Source organism: Pseudochaenichthys georgianus, chromosome 20, assembly GCF_902827115.2.
Source record: "Pseudochaenichthys georgianus chromosome 20, fPseGeo1.2, whole genome shotgun sequence".
In the NCBI taxonomy this organism is placed as follows: Eukaryota; Metazoa; Chordata; class Actinopteri; order Perciformes; family Channichthyidae; genus Pseudochaenichthys; species Pseudochaenichthys georgianus.
The window spans coordinates 12,342,879-12,367,420 of NC_047522.1; the positions used below are offsets into that span (position 1 = coordinate 12,342,879).

The 24,542-nt window shown below is 41.8% G+C and overlaps 1 protein-coding gene across 4 annotated transcripts in view; it reads right to left on the bottom strand.

The window, feature by feature from the left end:
• Nucleotides 1-24,542, bottom strand: part of dpp6a (dipeptidyl-peptidase 6a) — a 488,251-nt gene that overhangs the window by 66,971 nt on the left and 396,738 nt on the right. The window contains exon 1 of one of the 4 annotated variants that reach the window (XM_071206895.1): nt 20,415-20,457. The exons of the other annotated variants lie outside the window; for them this stretch is intronic. The gene's annotated coding sequence lies outside the window, so the exon portion shown is untranslated. Of the gene's footprint in view, nt 1-20,414; nt 20,458-24,542 lie in introns of those variants that run through there. 4 annotated transcript variants of the gene reach the window in all.

Genomic DNA, 24,542 nt, shown 5'->3' on the forward strand with positions numbered 1-24,542 from the left:
GAGTCCTCGTCTGCTCCTCTCCTTTGTGGGGTTCCACAGGGCTCAGTGTTAGGCCCCCTGTTATTCTCCCTGTATTTGCTCCCTCTTGGGTCCATTCTTAGGAAGCACGGTATCGCTTTCCATTGTTATGCAGACGATTGCCAAATATATGTGCCACTTAAAAAGAATGACTCATATTCAATTAAACCGCTGTTAAACTGCCTTGAAGACATTAAGTCCTGGATGTCATGCAACTTTTTAAAATTAAATGATGACAAAACCGAAGTGATGGTTTTTGGTGCCCCTCGGACCACTCCTATAGACCTAGGATCCCTGGGCCACTCCACCAGGCCTACCATCACAAATCTTGGGATAAAGATGGACCCTGAACTCAAGCTTGACAGCCAGATCAAGGCAGTTGTTAAAAACAGCTTCTTCCACCTCAGGCAGCTAGCCAAAATAAAGCCTTTTTTAAATAGTGACCTCTTTGAAACTGTAATCCATGCCTTCGTCACCTCCCGCTTGGATTATTGTAATGCACTATATATGGGGATAAGTGCATCCTCCCTTGCTCGCCTCCAGATGGTGCAAAATGCAGCAGCACGGCTACTAACTGGCACACGCAAACACGAGCACATTTCCCCCATTTGATCTTCACTCCACTGGCTGCCCGTTCATTTGAGGATTCATTTTAAAACTCTTTTATTTACTTTTAAAGCCCTGAATGGCCTGGCCCCGCCGTACCTCTCTGAGCTGTTACACAGCTACACGCCCACTCGCACTCTCAGGTCAGCTGATCAGTTGCTCCTGAGGGTGCCAAAAACAAAGTCTAAGCGCAGAGGGGACCGTGCTTTCTCTGCTGCCGCCCCTAAACTGTGGAACGACCTGCCCTTGCTCATCAGACAGGCTCCCACACTGACTGTTTTTAAATCCCGTCTGAAAACCCACCTCTTCTCCTTGGCATTCAGAAACAAGTAGAGTGTTGCTTTTATTTGCTTTCAGTGGTCTATTGTTTTTATTATATGCCTGTTATTTATTTTTTAATTATTACGTTTATTCTGGTTTGTTTTGTGTTTGTATCTTGTATTTTAAATGTATTTATATTATGTTGTGTACAGCACTTTGGTCTGAAGGTTTTTAAAGTGCTATATAAATAAAGTTGGATTGGATTGGATCATCCAGATGCTGTTCAACTGAAAACTCAACATGTGGAAAACATAGTGGCACTACAAATTAAAAGAGTCTTATTTTAATGTAAAGATTTCTTGATTCAAGTGTATCTATTACTAATAAAAGTTAACGTTTGGTAAAAGTAAGTCATTCTAAAACCTGAAAAGTCAAAATTCTATCATTGACAGACAATGTATTTAAATATTGTGGAATTCTTCAGGGCCTCTAATGGCGCATTTCCACTACAGGGCCTTGCTCGGCCTCGTTAGGACTGGTTCACTTGATGCTGCGTTTCCATTACAGTTTAGTAGCTGGGGCAGTAACTATAGTGACGCAGTGTAGGCAGAGCCGTGACATCATCTTCAATGAGAACCACAGAAAAACATCAGCCGTTAGCTGGTAGCACTCAAGCTCACAGCTCCTCATATCTGTTCGGAAACTAGACAAAAGTTAAACAAGTACAAACCACAGACTGTGTCATGGTGAATACAGTCGCTGGTTTATTTATTTCTGTATAGGCCGTTGTTGAGAGTGTGGACGGTCGGAGAATATACTGCGTTAGCTTAGCCGATCTCCATTTAGAGAACACGCATTTTAAAAGGTTCTTTGCCTGCCGTCTGTCTGCAGACTTGTCAAAGCATTAATTCATGGTTTTTACTAACCGGTATCAGTATGTTGTTACTTCGGCATCATTTTGAAATGTGTATTACAATTAAATCACGGTCAAATATGTTCATTTTGTTGTAGCCCCCTTGCCAGCGATTCTCTCTCTAGTTTAGCATACTCAGCCCGACTCAGCCTGGTTGTTGGCCCGGAAAGAACCTTGATTTGATGGGGCCAGAAAAACTGTGAAATAGTACCCGCTAGCCGGAACTACGCCAAAGGGAAACGCAACCAAAAACGCTTAAAGCGAGCTCCGCGCTGTAGTGGAAATGCGCCATTATACACTGGTATGGTGCTTTGCACAATGTCAGTGCTTAATAACCTCACCTATTTTGTCATAAAACATGCACAGTTACAATATGCCTGAATACAAAAGGTGCCTGGACCAACACAGCGAGTTCAGGTCAATGTATGAAACCCTGAAATGGAGATATTATTTGAAAGATGTATGAAAGTTGATACAACCTCGTATCAATCAGGCTTTTATCAGTGAAGGTTACGTTTTATACAACTGCACCTTTCACCTTCAATCCATCTGCGCCACTCTGTCTTATAAGTTTTGTGATACATAGGAACATTTCATTCGGTGAGGTAATTAGAACCCAGCAATTGTTATGCAGTGCTCTCTATCTGCTAGCATATCTAATTGACTATTAGAGGTGACACAATTACCATCATAATGGCTTTAATTCTAAATGTGCTGGGGAGAGCAGTTTCAGACATTTTTAGATTGGCATAGCCAAACGGCCCCTCAACAGCTTTTTTCTCCTTGTTTAAAACCATCGGCATATTAACAAGTGTATTAAACAGACTCCTTCATGGAAATCATGTTGATAAACAAAAGAGTGGCCTTTTTCACACTGCTTTATTGTATCAGTAAGTCAGTTTGGCATCTTAATAAAAGATACATTTTAAGAATTGCATTATAAAGTCTGAAATCACTTGACTAAATAATTTCCCAAATTGGGATCAATAAAGTATTTATCCATCTATCTATATATCTATCTATCTATCAATCTATCTATAAAATGGTTATGGTATGTCAAACGAAAGACAACATAGTATCAGTGGTCGAAGAGATTCACTCGACTTTCTTTAGTTTTTTGACTTATTTTAACTTTATTTTAAACTCAGAGACGGCATCTTTTTCAGGCACCTTTTTCAGGCACCTTTTCTTCCCATCTTTATTCCGCACCAAATTGCTGATCTGCTCCTTTATCCACACACTCCAAGATACCTGAAGTATCCCCCAGATATACATCTTACCATAACTGCCCTTTTATAAGCCCTCTGCTGAGTTAATCATTTTAGACCTCATCATCCCTCTTTTACCTCTCCAACTCTTTGTTTTCTGCTATTTCAAAGACAGAGGGCGATCTATTTTTTCACAGTACCCTAGGCAATATGTCTTCCCTTCAATCTATCTCTTTCTAGCTTTCTCTCATAATCTTTGCCTTCCATTTCCACTCGCTATGCAGTAGCACATGGTACTGTTTTCTCATCTGATCTATACCTTTCCACAGCAGTATGTCTTATTAATAGTCTTCTGCCCTGGGCACAGCCATAACCGGGGCGAGGGGGGACACACTCAAGTGAGACAGAGAAAGAGAGACATGAGAAAAATTGCTATATAATGCCTTTCATGTTTCATTATCAAATCAATCGCTAAATAACCTAAAAAAGAACCTAAAAAAACACGAGTCTACCAAATTCTAATTGTATTCCTACAGAGTAACAGTGTCATTTTCACAATGTGTAGTTCTTAAAAAAAGTATACAAATCGATCCAGAAGAAGAGATTTTGTCTTTGTCTGGTAAATTCATATTACAAATCCAACTATATAAATACAAAGAATCATCTCATGATCTAAACCCCTTTATTTGGAGGTAAAACAACCCCTTATTGTACACAAAAAAAAATGTGTACATGCAACAATATGACAAATATGGTAAATATAAACTAGGATTTTGGATATTTTTGTAAATTTGTTTGTTATTTTACTGTAGGCTTGATTATGGACCAATATATGTATTCTACTGCATTGTAAGACCATTACGGCCGGTCCACACGGCGGTGTGCGTTGAAGCTTCAACGCTTCTGCTTATTCACTTTGAATGGGGTGACGTTACACTTTGCAGAACTGCATTGTGGGAGCGTTTTTTCGCTTTGCTCGCGTTGCTTGCTTCAAAAGTTGAGCAATATGTTCAACTTTTGAAGCTTTGACGGAAGCGTCAGCCAATCAAATCATATGCCAGTACAAGCTCTAGCCAATCAAACCGCGTGCTTGTGTGTCCGGGGCGGGAGATTCATGTGATTGGTTGTTGGTCGAGCTTCAGACACGCCCGCTGCAAAAGCTTCAACGCACGCCGCCGTGTGGACGCTGCGTTAGGCAGGCTAGCGCCAGTGAATAAAAAAATATCACCGTTATAGCTCTCAATGAGTTATCAGTCATTACTCTAATATATTATGCAGTAGTAGTCATTCATAAATCCAAAACCATGTGGAAAAAAAATACATCATCGCAAACAAATGTGTTTATAGAATTACTGTAACCAGGGTAGGATTTTCACCGGCGGCCATGACGGCCATGTCGTCATTGCCCCTTGGTCTGGCCCAAGCGGCAAACTGTGGGGTAGAGCCGTGAAGCCAATACGGAAGTGTCACACACTGCAGTTCATATATTGGCCGATAGGCGATGGCTGCAGAAAGGAGCAATTTCCATAGACCCCCATGTTAAAATGCCCAACTTTACAGCAGAAAAAAACATGTTTCTCTCCCTGGCTCCATACATTTTTATTATCGATATAGTTAGATTCCACCTTCATGATTATGGATCTGAGAGTGAATTGTTTTCTAACGAGACCCTTTTATTTATATTAGGTCTTAAAGTGTGTGCATAAATTAGGGCGTGGTCACATTGAGTGACGGCTCTGTCAAGTGCCTGCCGCTGTTAGCTTCTTGTCTCTCTGCTAGCTGCTCCGTGAAGCTAGCTACAGGGACTCTGCCTGCTCAGCTGATCCAGGAAACACAACTTGTAGCCGGCCGTGGTTGTTTGTTCTTCATGCTTATATATCGGACTATTGTGACTCGCTCTGCCGTTAAAACAGACGGTGCATGAATGCGGTAAGTACAATTCGAGTGCTTTATTTATGTGTTTGATTTTAATCAGCTACGTAATGAATGGTAAGGCTTGGGTTAGCATGTAAGCTAGTGGTAGCTACATCGGTGCTAACGATTGTAATCGTACCCTCCAAGTTAAAATCATAGACTGTATATATAAAGGTTAAAACGAAATAGACAAGTGTTAAGTAGGATAATACTGTTGAACAAATGGCTTCTGTTTGAGGTTGATAAAATAAGGTTACATCCTTGTAACTTAGAGATATTTTATTATGTAGGAGGAACTGTATGCATCGCTAAGGTTAATTTAAATTGGCTATGCTCAAGTATGTAGACAAGTTAATGTCGAAGAAGTTATGTGAAATCAACCTCACAATAAGATGTGTGTATATTACAATTATTAATGTCATATTTCAAGATGATTACTTAGATATTACAATATGGTTGGTTGAGCTGGAGTTCATTATCGAGCTTACACGTTAACGTCACAGTCATCTGAAGAACGAACCCAAACCTTGTTGTTTTTATTAATTGCATTACCAAATTGGTATCAAATAAACCGTAAGCATTGGTAACACAACTTCCAAAGTTACAGTAAAATAAAAAGGACCCTGACTCGGACAATACACAATCCAACATGTCCAACAGAAGAGAATCAGTTATATTGTTTGTACACATGGTACTTTACATATATATATATATATATATATCTGTTTGTTTAAGGTGTCCAGGTGATGCAGACAGGCTGGACCAGAGAGTGAGAGACAGAACTGGACTCCTCACAGCAGTGAACTTCAGCTCAGGTACAAAGACTCTTTTTTCATACTGTACAAATAATCAAGAAAGATATTGGTTTAAATGAATGAAGTATTGACTTGAATACACTGATATACATTCCAATAAACAATACTAAATACTAGATCACCTACACATCAGTTAAGTTGAGGGGTTTTTCCATGGAAAAAGTTACATTTAGATATTTAGCAATATGACTTTGTCAGCTTTCTAATTTAATGTATTGAAGGCAAAGATTTATCTCTCAATATTGTCTGTAAAAAACGTGGTAAAAGTTATTCTTTCAGTGAGACAACAGAGCAAGCTTCTACATTTGCACTACGTTTTGATAACAGTTACATATTATTTTGATAATAACATATATTTCAATGTTGATGAACTTCATACTGTTCATTCATAATTGTCTTTGTAGCTCATTGTTTAAATAAAAAAAAAACATTACAATTACAAAATAATGATATCTACAGCCCCTAAACTCACAAACACACCACTTTCATAAATAACACACTTGTTCTGCAATAATATGTTTTATGTTTCCTGTCATATTGTTAGGAAAGGACATGCTTGAAAGACACAACATTTTCTCCTTCTCTGAGGGTCAAGAAGAACATCCAAGAGGATCATTAAAAGCTGATGCTATGAGATGTTAAGACCAGTACAGGACATTCACTATAAACAACTTTTATTGTAAAAACAGTCAGCTGATCGAATGCAGCTATTTCCACATCTACACTCCATCAGCTGATTATTTCTATTTGCCTCACTTTATGAGCTTCACATCACTTGTGCCTTGTACCGCAGAGTTTGCAACTTCACAAATAAATGGGGCCAATCTTCAGTCAGATGTGAATGTGTAATCTAACATTTTCAGTAAGAATAATGGACAAAAGGAGTGCAAATACAGTTTATTGAAATGTGAACCAAAAGTTAATCAAATGTTTTAAATAAAAAGCACATATGGACAGAAGGTGTAAAACCTATTAAATGTATAAGTAAACACATTTAGTCAAATAAAGTGACAGACTAGGCCTGTGCAGTTGGTATCAGCTTTGCCCAGCATGGGCTCCTTCATCAGCCCTGGTCCTCCTCGCTGAGGAAAGACCCTAAGGTAAGCGGCCATGTAGGCTAGGGAAGGCTAAGCCTTCCCAAATATGTTTGTCTGCATCCTGGTAAAATAAAAATATAATGTTTGTGTCTTTGACATTAGCGCTGCTATGCAGCCACCAGTAAACTGTACTACGAAGCCAGTTCAACAGACCCTGGATATGTTTGAGTTATCTTAACTAACCCTAACACACGAGATCTCGCTAAGCGGTCCTACAACGCTGGTTATCAACTCTGTAAATCAAGCCAGGGATTCTCTCCCCAGCTGAGAGCGCATTCATGTGAAAGGGGCGGGGTTAGCTACATTTGACCAATCACAAACAGGGAGAAGTGTACTGACAGCGCAGCGTCATACTTCAGTAATGAAAAGTAAACTAATATTAGACAAATATGAGCTTTAACCATCCATGACTTAAACATATAATCCAGGATACAAGCCACATAGTTGCAAGGTGAATATATAACTGGTTAAAAAATAAATAAACTACCGAGCGTTTGAAAGCGTACAACAGTTTTATGATATCACTGCCCCATAGACACTGGTGGATCTGACTTTAATTACATTTGAGTTTAATTACATTTGAGTTTCGTCAAGCTAATGTGTTGCTTAAAATAATAGGATAAAGTAGTACTGTTTGCCGATACTATGAAGAGGACAAAACAAGACGAAATAATAAATTGTGTTTGTGTGTGTACCTTTGTTGCCCCTCTCACCTCTGCAGGTAAATCAAAATTGTGATATTTAAGTAAGTCCATATGTTACTAATCTTTCATAACTATTCTAGTTTTTTGCTATATTACAAATCCATGTCTAAGGCATAACTAATAGTGAAACTAGGAATTTAGAATGTATATGATTATGTATTTTTTGCAACAAACAGAAGGTTTTTTGTTATGTTGTATTGTAGGCTTGATTAATATAAGTAAATACATAAGTAAATATATTTGTATTGCACTGTAATTTATAGAATTTAAATACTTTTGCTAATTATAATGTCTCAAACACCCTTATCCGTTCCCCTCCAAAAAGGGGTTTCAGGTACAACTGATCATAATTGATCACATTTAAAGAGCCTGTGACAGCATCCCAACAACTGTTGTGCAATGACATATTGGGCTACTAGTAGTCTCGAACCGTCAGTTTAAAAAAGAAAAAGCGATACCGTTCCGTTAAATATCAATAATTTCGAACATCGCGGGGAAATTCCTTCGACTCATTTTGAAGTTTTGGGGTATGCCGGAAGTGACGTCAATGCGGGAACGCTTCACTGTGCGGCGAGAGAGCCAAACACGGACAAAGTGTGTTGTCATGCGTATAAATGGTGAATTACTGTTAATAACGTTTTAATGAAGTTGACTACAGTATATTCATATTTGTCAGTGCTTTCATGTCAATTCGGCGAACATAAACATAAATGATTGTGGTGAAGATGATGATTACATTAGGATTAAAAATCGGTAGTGAGAGCTGCTGAATTTCCTCCCGTCGGATGTGATATAAAAACAAATCGATTCTTTTTGTAGTTGTAAACTCAAGTGGATGAAACTACATTTATTAGTGATTTCATGTCAATTCGGCGAACATCCATTCATCCATCCATCTTCTCCCGCTTATCCGTGGTCGGGTCGCGGGGGTAGCAGTTCCAGCAGAGAGCCCCAAACTTTATTTTCCCTGGCGACATCAACCAGCTCTGACTGGGGGATCCCAAGGCGCTCCCAGGCCAGCGAAGAGATATAATCCCTCCACCTGGTCCTAGGTCTACCCCTTGGTCTCTTCCCAGCTGGACGTGCCTGGAACACCTCCCTAGGGAGGCGCCCAGGTGGCATCCTAACTAGGTGCCCGAACCACCTCAACTGGCTCCTTTCGACGCGAAGGAGGAGCGGCTCAACTCCGAGTCCCTCCCTGATGACCGAACTTCTCACCTTATCCCTAAGGGAGACACCAGCCACCCGGCGGAGAAAACCCATCTCGGCCGCTTGTATCCGCGATCTCGTTCTTTCGGTCATGATCCATCCTTCGTGACCATAGGTGAGGGTAGGAACGAAAATGGCCCGGTAGACAGAGAGCTTTGCCTTCTGGCTCCCTTTTCGTCACAACGGTGCGGTAAAGCGACTGCAGTACCGCTCCCACTGCTCCGATTCTCCGGCCCATCTCACGCTCCATTGTTCCCTCACTCGAGAACAAGACCCCGAGATAATTGAACTCCTTCACTTGGGGTAAGGACTCATTCCCTACTTGGAGTGGACAGTCCATCGGTTTCCTGCTGAGAACCATGGCCTCAGATTTGGAGGTGCTGATCCTCATCCCAGCCGCTTCACACTCGGTTGCGAACCGATCCAGTGAGTGCTGAAGGTCGCAGACCGATGAAGCCATTAGAACCACATCATCTGCAAAAAGCAGTGGTGCAATCATTAGTCCACCGAACTGCAGACCCCCTCCCCCACGACTACGCCTCGAAATCCGATCCATGTATATTACAAACAGGATTGGTGACAAAGCGCAGCCCTGGCGGAGGCCAACCCTCACCGGAAATGGGTCCGACTTACTGCCGAGGACCCGGACACAGCTCTCGCTTTGGGAGTACAGAGATTGGATGGCCCTGAGTAGAGACCCCCTCACCCCATACTCCCGCATCACCTCCCACAGTAACTCCCTGGGAACTCGGTCATACGCCTTCTCCAAGTCTACAAAACACATGTAGACCGGATAAGCGTACTCCCAGGCCCCCTCCAGGATCCTTGCGAGAGTAAAAAGCTGATCCGTCGTTCCACGACCAGGACGGAATCCGCATTGTTCCTCCTCAATCTGAGGTTCGACAATCGGCCTGACCCTCCTTTCGAGTACCTTGGAGTAAACTTTCCCGGGGAGGCTGAGTAGTGTGATGCCTCTGTAATTGGCACACACCATCTGATCCCCCTTTTTAAAAAGGGGAACCACCACCCCGGTCTGCCACTCCTTCGGTACTGTTTCCGACTTCCACGCAACGTTGATGAGACGTGTCAACCATGACAGTCCCTCAACACCCAGAGCCTTCAGCATTTCCGGGCGGATCTCATCCACCCCCGGGGCTTTGCCACTGTGGAGTTGTTTGACGACCTCAGTGACCTCCCCCCGGGAGATTGGTGTTGATCCCCCGTCATACTCCAGCTCTGCCTCTAACATAGAGGGCGGAGTTGTCGGGTTCAGGAGTTCCTCAAAGTGTTCCTTCCAACGCCCTAACACTCCATCAGTTGAGGTCAACAACGTCCCATCCTTACTGTACACAGCTTGGATGGTTCCCTGCTTCCCCCTCCTGAGGTGTCGGACAGTTTTCCAGAACAACTTTGGTGCCGCCCGAAAGTCCTTCTCCATGTCTTCTTTGAACTTCTCCCACACCCGCTGCTTTGCCTCGGCCACGGATGCGGCTGCTGCCCTTTGGGCCTGTCGGTACCTTGCAACTGCCTCGGGAGTCCCCCGGGATAATAAATGTTGGGTGCATAAGCACACTCAACAGTTTTCCCCCCCATAACCCGCAGGCGTAGGGAGGCGACCCTCTCGTCCACTGGGGTAAACTCCAACAACGAAGCACCTAACCGGGGACTTGTGAGTATCCCCACACCCGCCCGGCGCCTCACACCTTGAGCAACTCCGGAGAAGAATAGAGTCCAACCCCTATCCAGAAGTAAGGTTCCAGAGCCGACGCTGTGCGTAGAGGTGAGCCCAACCAGATCCAACTGGTAACGCTCCACCTCCCGCACAAGCTCCGGCTCCTTCCCCCCCAGAGAGGTGACGTTCCACGTCCCCAAAGCCAGCTTCTGTCGCCCGGGTCTGGTCCGTCGAGACCCTCCGCTTTCACTGCCACCCTTCTGGCAGCGCACGCGACCCCATCGTTGTTTCCCGTGGGTGGTGGGCCCGCGGGACGGAGAAGCGGAGGTGTTGCCCACGTTGCCTTTTCGGGCTGGGCCCGGCCGGGCTCCGTGGCAAGCCCAGCCACCAGACGCTCGCCGACGAGTCCTCCTCCTGGGCCTGGCTCCAGAAAGGGACCCCGGGCTTCCTCCGGGCCGGGTATCCTCACTTCTTGGTTTTTCTTTCATGAGGTCTTTTGAACCAATCTTAGTCTGGCCCCTTGCCTGAGACCAATTTGCCATGGGAGACCCTACCAGGAACACAAGGTTCCAGACAACACAGCCCCCAGGTTCATCAGGGCACACAAACCTCTCTACCACGGTAAGGTGCTGGTTCTTCAGAGAGCACCTTACCGTGGTAGTTTAATGTATCATATGTTCGGCGAACATATGATACATTAAATGACCATGAGGATGATGATTAAAAATCGTTTGTTTGTGCCGGTCTGCATTTCCTGATGAGAAAACAAACCGATGCTTTTTGTAGTTGTAGTACACCAACATGGATTAAACGTGTGTTTTTTTTTACCACAATGTTGGGGAAATTAATGATTAAAATGCACGAATTATTATTATTATTATTCCCACTCCGATCGGGACACTAGGTCCCCCCCCATTGACAGTTTACGTGGGCTGGGTGGGTGCAGTGGCGGACTGGCCATCGGGACGAATCCCGATGGGCCGGTACCGAAGTGGGCCGGTCGGATGAGTCACCAGCACATCCCCCATAGGCGGCGCGTGAGGCTCAGGTTTGAGAAGGCTAAATAACTTTTTTTACCTGACGCTGCCCGCCTCCGGCGTCTATAGAAAAGAGATCAACTCAGTTTGCGGAGTTTAAATCTATCAAGTCATATTACATGATAAAGGAAATACAGTTTAAACTGCCATATGCGGAGAAGACGCCGACGTGTCGCACTTATCATTCATATTACATCATCAATCAGATCATCGATCATATAATATCATAATATAATATATTTTCTTATCTGAGTCAGTTTCTCCAGCCGTATCTGGCCGTGCAACACTTACAGTGTCACATAGCCTACTGTATTCAGAGGTATTATTTTAAGCAACACATTATGTTGACGAAACACTCGAGACAAATGTAATTAAAGTCAGATCCACTCGTGGCTTAGACGTGAACGCGCTCTCAGCTGGAGAGAGAAACCCTGGCTTGATTTACCGAGTTGATAACCAGCGTCGTAGGACCGCTTAGCGAGATCTTGTTGGTTAGTTTGTTGTTGTTAGTTTATTTGTTACTCAAACATATCCAGGGTATGTTGAACTGGCTTCGTAGTACAGGGCACAGGTGGCTAGCAGCGCTAATGTCAAAGACACAGACATTATACATTATATTTGTATTTTACCAGGATGCAGTGACACAAATATTTACATATTTACATTTACTATCTACAGCACCCGCCGCCCCTGACATCCCCCACTCCCCCCGTTGACAATTTACTAGCGGTACCGAAGTGGGCCGGTCGAGAGTCCCGGGATGATTTTTAGTCCCATTCCACCACTGGCTACATGACCATATGATCGCCCATATTGACGCACCTCATTCCTAAACTTCTAACAGATACAACATAAACCGATCCTTCAGCCTCATATGAGCTCTCAGATACGTTCAAAAGTAAACTGTCATCGCTGTCTGAGCTTGCTGCTGTGTGCGCCATCGTGCGTTTACATGCAGAAGCTGGGATCCTGAACGGTGCAGCTGGAGCGCTGTGCCCGCAATGACGTCACACATCATTTGGCGGGACTTGAAGAATCCCCGAGAAGATCCAGAAAATTGTCAACATTGAAGGGCAGATTAATGGTTATCAAAGTACAAATATCCAAAATCAGTTCAGTAACGGTTTTCAAGGGGACAATATTTACTCAAATTGATGGGTTTGGATGATGGGGGAAACTCGTGTCACAGGCTCTTTAAGGTTCTCCATTGTGCTACTTTTTTTCAGTGTAAAGGGTTTAAAAAACGGATTCTGTAAGAGTCCTAAACAGGTATGTTTTTATTAGAAAAAGTTGTTATAGGCTGATTGGGTCGGTTAGTAAGGAAATAAAAAGGCCTGCTTATACTTTTTTCCCTTTCAATCACTCTCAGCAAGTCTGAAAATGAAAATAATACCTGCAATGTCCATAACCCTTTGTAATGTGATTACAAAACACAAGGGGCCTATATTATATTTGTTGTTTCTGTAGGCTTTAATATAAGGCTTGAAATGTTACATTCTGGATTTTTCTTTCCGGTTCCAGTTAATTTGTCTGTGCTCAAGGCTACACGCTACTGGGGGAGAATTATGGTGTCTGTCTGGGTATACATACAAAGTATCCAATGTAGCAACAAAGCCTTACATCGTTTCCCCAAATTGGCTTGGATGGGCTGTGAAATATAAGTTTATAAAAATGTCAATAGGTGTTTTAATCAAAAAAGTCCCCCCTTATTTATAGTAATTTCATTCATGCCTGAAAGGAAACTGAAAGAGCATTTTCTCTACTGTTGCAAAGCTTAACTGCGCCTAAGAATTTGAAGTAAAATTAGTTTTAAACAAGGATCATAATAAAACATTTTTTTTATTCATCCTGCAGCTCGGCATTTTGCTTAAAGCTGGAACATTCAAGGTCAGGGAAATTCCCAGCCTCAACATCTGAATTCCTCTTCCATATACAGTATATGACTTTAAAAAACAGAGGTTTCAGTCGACTAAGGTGAAACAAAAGTTGCCAAAACCAATACATTAATTTATATTTTGGACTCCAGAGCCCACCGTGACAGGATACAGTATCATGTTTCAATGCTCATTGTCATGCACACAGCTCAGTTTTTATTAGTAATTATAGGAAAATAGAGCCCAAGATGACCAACACATCCCCACAGGTTCAGCAATAATTACACAGGCATAGCAAGAAGAGCAATGCAAGGTAATGATGTAACAATATTGAACAGCTCCAAGATTTGATAGGAAAAAAAGTGTATGCCCAAGTAATAAAGGATTATAAAACAAGCAATAACCAAGAAAAATTACTTTTAGATATACAGTACAGCAAGTATGTGGCATGTAGCATATGTATGTGTATTTGCCCATGCACTTGACTATGAGTACAATGAAGTGACTGGAAGCATCATATATACATGGCCAAGGACTCCATGGATGTCAGATAATGTCTAAGGTGGGTTCATTTCAAAGGGTGATCAGCATTCTATGTTGTGAATAGAAAGCACCTTTTTCAAGAAAGGTTTTTGTATTTAAATTCATCTACAATATAATGAAGCCATACAAGCCACGTTTAGCACCAATTTGCGTATTTTTGCAATATCTGTACTCAAAAGAAAATATTCCCAAATATTTGCTTTATTATGACAATAACACAACATTTTGAAGCCTGGAACCTTGTGAATTGTTAGGAAAACACTATTTGTCTGGTGCATTCAGACCATTTCCTCATACTATATGGCCATTAAGTCTTAAAGCAGTTGAGAAGATAATTTTCTAAACATTAAGTCAAAAAACTCACCCATATTCCTTCCAAAATGACTCTTAAGGGAGGACATAAGTGTTCTCAGAAACCCTCCATCAATTTGCTGAAAACAATGTGCTTTTTGTAACCTGTAACCTCAATTTGCAATTCATCTTTAAGTTATTGTGTCATAAAATTGACTCACTGCCTCTGAAGTGATGGTCATTTTATCAGTGTCTGCCAGCTGTTCATATTCTCCTCATAAATCCACAATCTCTTTTGCTCCTTGAGTCGCAGGCACAGTCCTTGTACTGTATGCTCTAGCTCCCTTTTTTCCTTTAGTGTGTCAGTATGGCAGTAGTGCTGTGTATCCTTGGGCTTGCAAACCAATCAATGAACTTGAAAAAACCTGCCTAATGTTGGAGTTAAGACCATGAGGGAGATTAGCCAATGAATCAAAACATATCAAAGTTATAGCTCTTAATGAGTTAACAGTCATTACTTTCATATATACCGGTAAGTTACTTGTGATTCAAAATTCCCAAACCATGTGGAATTAAAATTACCCGTATCACAAACAAATGTCTTAGAATAGAATATAGGGGTGTGAATTGTACTGGGTATTCAGCTGCAGTAGAGAAGTGTCTGTCTAAGCATACAGTGTTAGCTACTGCAGAAATGTTACATCATGCATTTACGCTTCTGCTTCTGCACACAAACCTGTGAAACCACAATATCACAATCAAAGCACTGTTTGCAGATACTATAAAGAGGACAAAACAAGAGAAACCTGTGTGTGTGTGTGTGTGTGTGTGTGTGTGTGTGTGTGTGTGTGTGTATATACTTCTTTTGTCTCTACTCACCTCTCTGCAGATAGACACAGACAGCAGAATTGTGCTTTTATAGCAGGTTTATATGGGACTCTAGTGCTATGGGCCCTAACTGGCAGGCTGTAGAATATTCTTTAATAATAGTATGAGAAAATAGAAAAGTATTCAGTGGTAAACCAAATATCAACAAAAAGCATAATTATCTAACTGGCAGATTAGCTGATAAACTGACTTTACCGTGCAACCTGTCATCATCAGCAATAATACTAGCTTGCTGTCTTTAAATACATTTGCCATTTTAGGCTGTCTATAGCCGAGTAAATTAGTCAACTTTAAGGGGAAAGGCCAATCAAGGTTTAACAATCTTTCTGTATATTAAAATAATGAAAAACATCAGTAAAAGCTGACAGCATGCTTCTGTCAAAAGACTATTGTCTAACTCCAAAGCATCAACCATGCCTCCAGTAAAGTGGGCCATTTCACAAGGGGATATTGGCACCAACTGTTTAAAAATAATGTTAATGTTTTACAAAAGACGATCATCTGTGACATTGAATGCTCGCTGGATTCTAGCAGTTATTATATATGCTAACTTGATATGTTCAATTCATAAGAAAATAACTCAATTTATAAATGGCACTCACATCATTACTCATGTTGTGTCATGGGAGCAGAGCTATAAAAAGTCAATAATGGAGTGAGATTGTTAATCAAGTGGCTGCTTTACCTGTACATTAGAGATGAGCGATTCTGCATAATTTACAAACAAGTTAATGCTTTGACTAGCTACCTATAGCTTCCAATCGGACACACTGCTTTACAAATGGCTCCTTCTTCACCATATTTAACAAATATAATTGAGACAAGGGGCATCTCTTGGAGGTGCAAACAAAAGCAACATGGCCAAAAAAAACGCATTGTGTCCCAACATGCCGACTTTACCTTTGTGCTGTTAGAATGATGTTGATACTGTGTCTGTTCAATTAAGATAGAGTGGTAAAAAGTGGCAAATGGTAGATATCACTGCTGTCTGATAACTGTGCCTAACCAATGAAACAAGCGATGGCTTCAGAACATGATCAGAGTAATGATGGAGAAAGCAGGGTGAACTTCATTTAACTAAGAATCATTTTCGTTTATGACATCTTGGGTTTATTTTGATGCTTCTGCTGTCAAAGCTACTGATTAGGCTCACATTGTACTGTCAAACTGATGACTGAGATCTAGAAACATGTTACAAGTCTGACCTGCCAGTAATAGACAGAGAGCACACTGCATCTCCAGTCTGATTATTTATTGCACCGTCTGACTTCTATTTAGGATTTGTTACTGCATACCCAGTTCTAAGCAAGGAACTTTGTAGTAGAGTACGATGCTATTATAGAGAAGATAAATAGATAAATTATCTAAATTATCTTTCTAAAATATAATCCAATTGCTGCACAGATCACAGTCTTGGCAACCAGCATAAGCAGAAGCTAAAAGAGCACCCTAAGTACAGTATACATTTGAATAATATATTGTAGCATACCTATATAATGCCTATATAAAACATGTCTGTGAAGTTTTTTTTTCAAAATACCAAACAGATCATGCATTTTAGCCATGCCTCATTTCACTCTTTTCCAGCCCTGTTTTTGCATTCTGTGACGTAGCTTTAATGCAAATGAGCTGCAGCTGACCACTTCCCCCTTGCAGGAGAGGGGAGTGCTCTGATCAGCTGCTGGGCTCTCAAAAGAGGGGGAGGAAAAGAGAGGCTCAGTCCTCCGTGTATTATTCTTATATTATTATATCGAGTCGTTATTCATTTGTTTTAAAGCTCAATAAAAAACAAAGAAGGCCTTTGACCAGCACTTTTCAAATTTTGTCCGGAAGATTTAAACTATAACGGACATGTTGACCGGCGGAAAAAAATCTAACTGAAACTCTGCCGCATGGTCCCCTCGTCCCTTGGAAGAGGCGGAGAGGTGGGTGTTTGTCATATGCTGGTGGAAAACCGGAGAGAATTACAGCGCTTGCCTCGGGGAGGGATTTGCATTGAATTACAGCAGCAGGAGCAAACGCTTGCCTCGGGGAGGAGAAAAAGAGCCAGAGCATCCACAGCGGAGAATAAACAGAAGGGCAACCATGCATGGGAATTCTTCTTTGCTGCTTTTGTGGCAGACTACAGTGCCACTTACAGGCCTGGCATATGTACTACAGCGTCTCCAGCGCTTTCGAGCGATAATGGCCGTGGCCCAACCCCCCATTCCCCTGATAGGTGGAGAGTTGCCCATATATGCGGAGCACCCCTTTTCTGACGTCATAAAAATTAACGTCTGTATCAGCTCCGTTGCAGCCCCGTTTTTAGAGATTTGGGTATGGAGGAAAAGAGAGAGGGTTGTGTTTTCTGACACTTGGTGAGTTCCCTGACACACCGGGGACACATATTCATGTATAAAAGACTTACAAAAGTGCATTTTGCATGATAGGTCCCCTTAAATCCAAGTTAATACAATAACAGAGAAGCAATTTCATTGTAAAACTAGCCTCATATATAATCATTAATGAAACTTGAGGTTATATTAATTCGGTATCCAATGAATTGATTCATTGGGAAACATAAATCCCTGACCAGAAAAAACATAACTGTTCAACCAATGGACCACCCTGAACGCATTCAGGTTGGTTCAAGCACCAGGTCTAGTAAAAACGACACGCTAACAAAGTTGAAATAATCAGCTGATCATTCTCTTTCCCTCTTTCTCCAAGTTTCTCTCCTTCAGCCGGTTTAATGAAACACTAACAATACCTCAAGATCAAGGATGGTGCTGTCGAAAGCAAAACAAGGAAGAGATAAAAGAACAGACTGTCTTCTAATGACAACTCATGTTTCAAAGCAGCTGCTGCTGTCGGTAAGGATTATCACAAAGCCCTTTGCAGTATCGATGTTTTTTTATTTGTGTATTTTTAGGTAGAAAATAACCACAATTTATGATCATGATATAATGTAATTCAATCACTCTGTTGCTAATATAAATATGCTCCTATTCCGTCTTGGAGCTTTTGCTGAAAACACAACCAATATTAACTTCCAGATGTGTACAATCCAACCACATTAAATATGTTAACTGGGGCTCACTCCAACAAGATCGATTTATTACAATTTGTGGGTAATTTAATTAATTCAATCTGTCTGTATAGAAAATAGACCTGGTTTATACAAAAGAATACATGAAAATCTCACTTTTTACAATGAGATCTTTAAGGTTGGCTCTGTAATTTCATTCTGACATACTAACATGTTTTGCTCTGTCTGTGCTACAAAAATCTCCTCTTTTGCATCTAAAATTAGGGCTGTGCAATTAATCGTGTTTTAATTTCGATTACGATTTTGGCTTGCAACGATTACGAAAACAGTATCATTGAAACAAAACGATTATTTTGCTTCATTCCCTTTCGCAATGATGCTCTCAATTTGTCTTGTGTTATCAGGGTTCTTACACCTTTTCCAAAGTCAAATTCAAGCACTTTTCAAGCATTTTCAAGGTGCATTTTCCAGCTTTTCAAGCATCTTACAGCTGTTGTAAATTACATATTTATATACACACACTCAAATGATTATTTCCCTACCTCACATTAAATCAGATGTTCTTTATGCTATAAACAACCACATGTGTGTTTCGTGATAGCATTCTACACGAGGATGACAAATTAAAGAAAAGAAAACTAAGTTTAATATTTCAAAATTAGTGATCTGTACGTAGACTGGGCCTCCCATATAACCTGGCTGAGCCAATATACAACAATCAGCCAAATAACTTTTCAATACATTATTGATTAATTGTTGAGGTACTTTTAGGTTGGCAGTGAACATAAGTCAGAGGTACATGGTGTACTTCTACTTCTCTACAGTTCAGAGGTACATGGTGTACTTCTACTCCTCTACAGTTCAGAGGTACATGGTGTACTTCTACTCCACTACAGTTCAGAGGTACATGGTGTACTTCTACTGCACTACATGTATTTAACACCTTTAGTTACTTCACAGATGTGGATGAATGATGTGAAATCTAATCAAGTGTTGAATCAGACTTTAGTTCCACCTGGAGTAAATCCACCAGCTACCCTGCAGTATACAAAGTCATTCAAACTAGCTGCACCTTCACCAGCTTTGAGAACACTTTCATGATCAATCATTATAAAATATATATATATTATTCTGAAATGGACCAATCTGCACAATGACTACTTTTACTGTCGGTACTTTCACTATATTTAGATGAGAATACTTTTCTATTTTCACTTGAGGAACATTTTGAATGCAGGACTTTTACTGTAACAGAGTATTCCTACACTCTGGTACTTCTACTTTTACTAAGTACAAGATCTGAGTAATTCTACTTTTACTCAAGTACAAGATCTGAGTACTTCTACTTTTACTCAAGTACAAGATCTGAGTACTTCTACTTTTACTCAAGTACAATATCTGAGTACTTCTACTTTTACTCAAGTACAATATCTGAGTACTTCTACTTTTACACAAGCACAAGATCTGAGTACTTCTACTTTTACTCAAGTACAAGATCTGAGTACTTCTACTTTTACTCAAGTACAATACCTGAGTACTTCTACTTTTACACAAGTACAAGATCTGAGTACTTCTACTTTTACACAAGCACAAGATCTGAGTACTTCTACTTTTACTCAAGTACAAGATCTGAGTACTTCTACTTTTACTCAAGTACAAGATCTGACTACTTCTACTTTTACACAAGCACAAGATCTGAGTACTTCTACTTTTACTCAAGTACAAGACCTGAGTACTTCTACTTTTACTCAAACAATATCTGAGTATTTCTACTTTTACTCAAGTACAACATCTGAGTACTTATTCCACCTCTGGTAGCGTATTAGCCTGAATTGTAGCCACAAAATCACGCAGAGCTGCATAAAAATAGCCTCACAATGGTAACAAGTGGAAAATAATATTTACAAATGTGTACAATGATTTGTAGGTAATGCTGACTACTCAAGACACCTGACTTATACATCTTCAAAGGAAGACTGTGTTCATTCTACAATTACATGGGATTAAAGCAAAATGTAGTTTAACTTGTATAATACTTCAATTTTATATAAAAGACAGTTTGTTTTCATCTGTTTTCAAATAAACAAAGTATTGGCTTTCAGAATATTAAACTTGTTTCAGCAAATTCAGATGATGTGATGGCCACAGCCACACAGGGTAAACCAACTACACTGCATCCTCATCTTCAGTAGTTTTGCTTTAGTGCAGCTACAATAAAACATGCCAATTAACACCACATTTGCTCTAGATGGTAAACTCTTTATTTGATTGTAATCTGACATTGCTTCAAACATTTTAGCACAGCTAAAACACAAGTATTTGTTTGTATTAATTACCTTCTTTGTCTCTTGAGTTACCATGTCCATTGGGGGAGGTTACTTCCTGGTTCAGCAAAGGGCTTGGCCGAGCGCTGAGGGCTCATAAATACTGCAAGGAGCCAATTGGGACAGATTGGGACAAACCACCTGTTTCCATGTCAAAGGGGGGATTTGGGTTTTGTCAGTGTCCTGTGTATGATGTGACTATTAATTATCCCTTGGGTTCAACTTGGTTTGGCCAAGCCACTATATAGGTTCCTTGGTTTTTCATTGTAGGAGGTCCTGTTATGTTTCTTTGAGGTATTTTCTGTTGACCTCTTTTATAGGCCTTGCTATTATATGATGTTTTGTGGATTTTTGGGTAAATAAAAACCCTAGTTTATTTAAACCACTCCTGTGTCCTGTTGTCGTACTGCTTGGTCCCTGACAATTGGTGGCAGTGGTGGGATCATTCAGTGGAGGACACGGGTGTTTTTTTTTCCACCTTTTCTTTTTTGAAGACAAAAAAAAAGATGCAGCATCCGGGACGTGGAGGGAGAATTACAAGGAAACCGGGAGGACCGACAAGCCTTTCAAATGTCCAGGAGAAGCAAGCCAGTAGTGAAGAGGAGGACAATGGGGCCTCTGGAGTGGTAGAAAGCACTGAGGGTGAAGGTAAGGAGCCATCCATGTCGGACCTGGTGGCCCTGCTTCAGGCTCATATGGGGCAGACGGAGGCTCAAGCGGCAAAGCAGAGCGAGATAACTACAAGACAGGAACAGCGGTTTGAAACAATGCGACAGCAGTTTCAGCTTTTGCAGTTAGAAGTTCAGGCCAGAACATCTCCAGTACCAGATTCTCTGTCCGCAGACCAGGGTCTGCGGACAGAGAATCCATCAGAGGTGGAAGTCTTACCATCCACCAGCAACCATCCTCAGGTGCAAGCGGAGTTTTTTACCATGGCTGCCCATCAAAACCTTGCAGGTCAGTCTCGCACACACCATGAGCCCAGAATGGAAAGATTAACGGACAATGATGACATTGAACACTTTCTGATTACATTTGAACGGATTGCTATAGCATGCCGGTGGCAGAAAGCAGATTGGATTTTTCACTGGTTACCATTGCTTACTGGCAAAGCTAGAGGTGCTTATGTGCATATGGACATTGATGATTCCCTTGACTATGACCAAGTAAAATCTGCTATTCTTTCTAAGTATGACATCAACCCTGAGACCTACAGGCAAAGATTTCGTTCCTTGGAGTTTAACCCTGACGAGAGCCCCAAGGAGTTGTATGTAAGACTCAAGGAACTTTATGGGAAATGGATCCAACCAAAAGGTAAATCCATACATGAAATTGGTGAAATAATCATACTAGAGCAATATTTGAGAATGTTGTCCCCTGAGCTTCAAGTCTGGATCCGAGAGCGTGACCCAGGATCGGCGATGGAGGCTGCTGGACTGGCTGACGTCTTTGTTGCTGCCCGTAATAAAGGACAGCAATGGAGCTATAACTCATGGAGTTCAAAGGATCGACACAAACCAGCTCGACAGTACGATCAGGAGGCACCCTCCGGTGTGGGTAAGCCTCCCATGTGGGAAAAGCAGTCAGCTAGCAGCCCATTTAAACCTCTTGGTAAAAAGCCAATTTGTTATCTCTGTGGAATAGAAGGCCATATAAAACCTATGTGCCCCCAAAATGCAGCCAAAATGACACAAATGTGCTTTGTGCCTCGCCCTCATATTGAGCATGTGCGTAAGGATGACCAGTCTATTAAGATGACACTCATAGAAGTTAATGGACAGATTATCAAGGCCTTGCTGGATTCTGGGAGTAGTCAGACTCTTGTACACCGGAAGTTTGTACCACCCAACATTATTAGCACAAGAGACACAATCCCAATCTGTTGTGTGCATGGAGATGAGAAAAGCTATTCAACAGCTGACATGTACATAAAAGTAGAGGGTCAAACTTACCTCTTGAACATTGGGGTTGCTGATAACTTGCCTTATCCAGCGGTGCTGGGGCGAGATCTTCCAGTGCTGTTTCACTCTGTCTGGGAGACCTCGGAAAACTCGCAGACAGAGGAGGCAGGAAAAGTTCCAACACACAGTTGTGAACCCACCATCCAGCACTGAGCCAGATGTAACCTTAGAGTTTCAAATGCCAGCCAATATCATGGAAATGCAGAAAGCTGATCTATCCCTAGTTTCTCTTTTTCAGACGGCGAAGGAAAAAGAGCCAGGGGCTGAGCTGGACTTCAACGAAGACGAGTATGTTCTGCAAAATGGCATTCTCTACCGTCAGCAGTGGTCGGTGTTGCAGCTAGTGGTTCCCCAAGCAGTTAGAGACAACATTCTCTCTTTGGGGCACTCTATCCCCTGGGCTGGCCACCTGGGTAAGCATAAAACCATAGCTCGCATCCAACGCTATTTTCACTGGCCTGGCCTGCGAAGAGAGGTCACTCAATTCTGCAGAAGTTGTCCTCAGTGCCAAATAACATCTGCTAGAACCCCCTCCAGAGCTCCCCTCCAACCTTTACCCATCATTGGCACCCCATTTGAGCGCCTTGGGATGGACATTGTTGGTCCTGTTGAGAGGAGCAAGGGGGGAAACCGGTACATGCTAGTCATAACAGATTACGCCACAAAGTACCCAGAAGTTTTTCCATTAAAATCCATAAAAGCAAAATCAGTTGCTTTCTGTTTGGTTCATTTCTTTTCAAGAGTAGGTTTCCCTCAGGAAATATTAACTGATCAGGGAACTAACTTCATGTCCACTCTGCTGAAACAGGTGTATCACTTGCTGGGTATTCGGAGCCTGAGGACCACACCATATCACCCCCAAACTGATGGATTGACGGAGCGTTTCAACCAAACCCTGAAGCAGATTCTACGGAAGTTTGTCAACAACAGTGGCACAGACTGGGACCAGTGGCTGCCATACCTCCTCTTTGCTTATAGGGAAGTACCCCAAGCCTCCACTGGTTTCTCTCCATTTTAACTTTTGTATGGACATGAAGTACGAGGACCTCTCTCACTGTTGAGGGAGATTTGGGAGGGAAACAAGGCGAGGGAGGGTTCTGTTAACATTGTATCCTATGTTGTTCAGATGAGAGATCGATTGGAGAAAATGAGTCAGCTTGCCCAATCTCACATGGCAGTGGCCCAGCAACAGCAGAAGTCCTGGTATGATCGGTCAGCTCGGCAAAGATCCTTCAACCCAGGACAAAAGGTACTAGTTCTCCTCCCAAGTGATAACAGCAAGCTGTTGGCAAAGTGGCAGGGACCATTTGAGATCAAGAAGCAACTCGGGCCCACAACATATGAGGTATCGACCCCTGGGAAGCCACGCTCCAGTAGAGTACTACATATAAATCTCTTGAAAGAGTGGGTGCCGCGACCTGAACAAGAAGCAAGAGTGATGCTCATCAGGGATGTGCAAGAGGAAGAGGAAGTGGAGGAGCAATACCTATCTCCAGGGGGGGCTACGGTGAGCCATGACCTCAGCCACCTCTCAGAAGACAAACAGCTTCAGGTGAGAACAATCTGTAGGTCAGAATTATTTCAGGAGAATCCTGGGAGAACAGATATTGTTGAGCATGACATTGTGGTTAGAGAAGGTGCTTCTGTGAGACGGCTGAGTTACAGGATTCCGGAACGCCTGCTGGCGTCACTGAAAAAGGAGGTTGATCTGATGCTGTCCCTGGGGATCATTGAGATTTCGAAAAGCGAGTGGTGCAACCCAGTGGTCCTTGTGCCAAAGAAGGATGGCAGTCTTAGGTTTTGTATTGATTTTAGGTACCTGAACTAAATTTCTTTGTTTGATTCTTATCCAACACCAATAATCGATGAACTGCTTGAACGGCTTGGAAAAGCCAAATACTTAACCACATTAGATCTTTCCAAGGGTTACTGGCAGGTTCCACTGACTGAGCGGTCTAGGGAGCTGACAGCCTTTAGGACACCATTGGGTCTTTTCCAGTTCACGGTCATGCCATTTGGGCTGCATGGTGCTCCAGCGACCTTCCAGAGGCTTATGGATCAGGTACTTTGTGATTTATCTGGTTTTGCTGCAGCATATCTGGATGACATTGTCATTTACAGCTCCACCTGGGAGGAGCACATGGAACATCTGCACACTGTCTTGGATCGCCTCTACTCT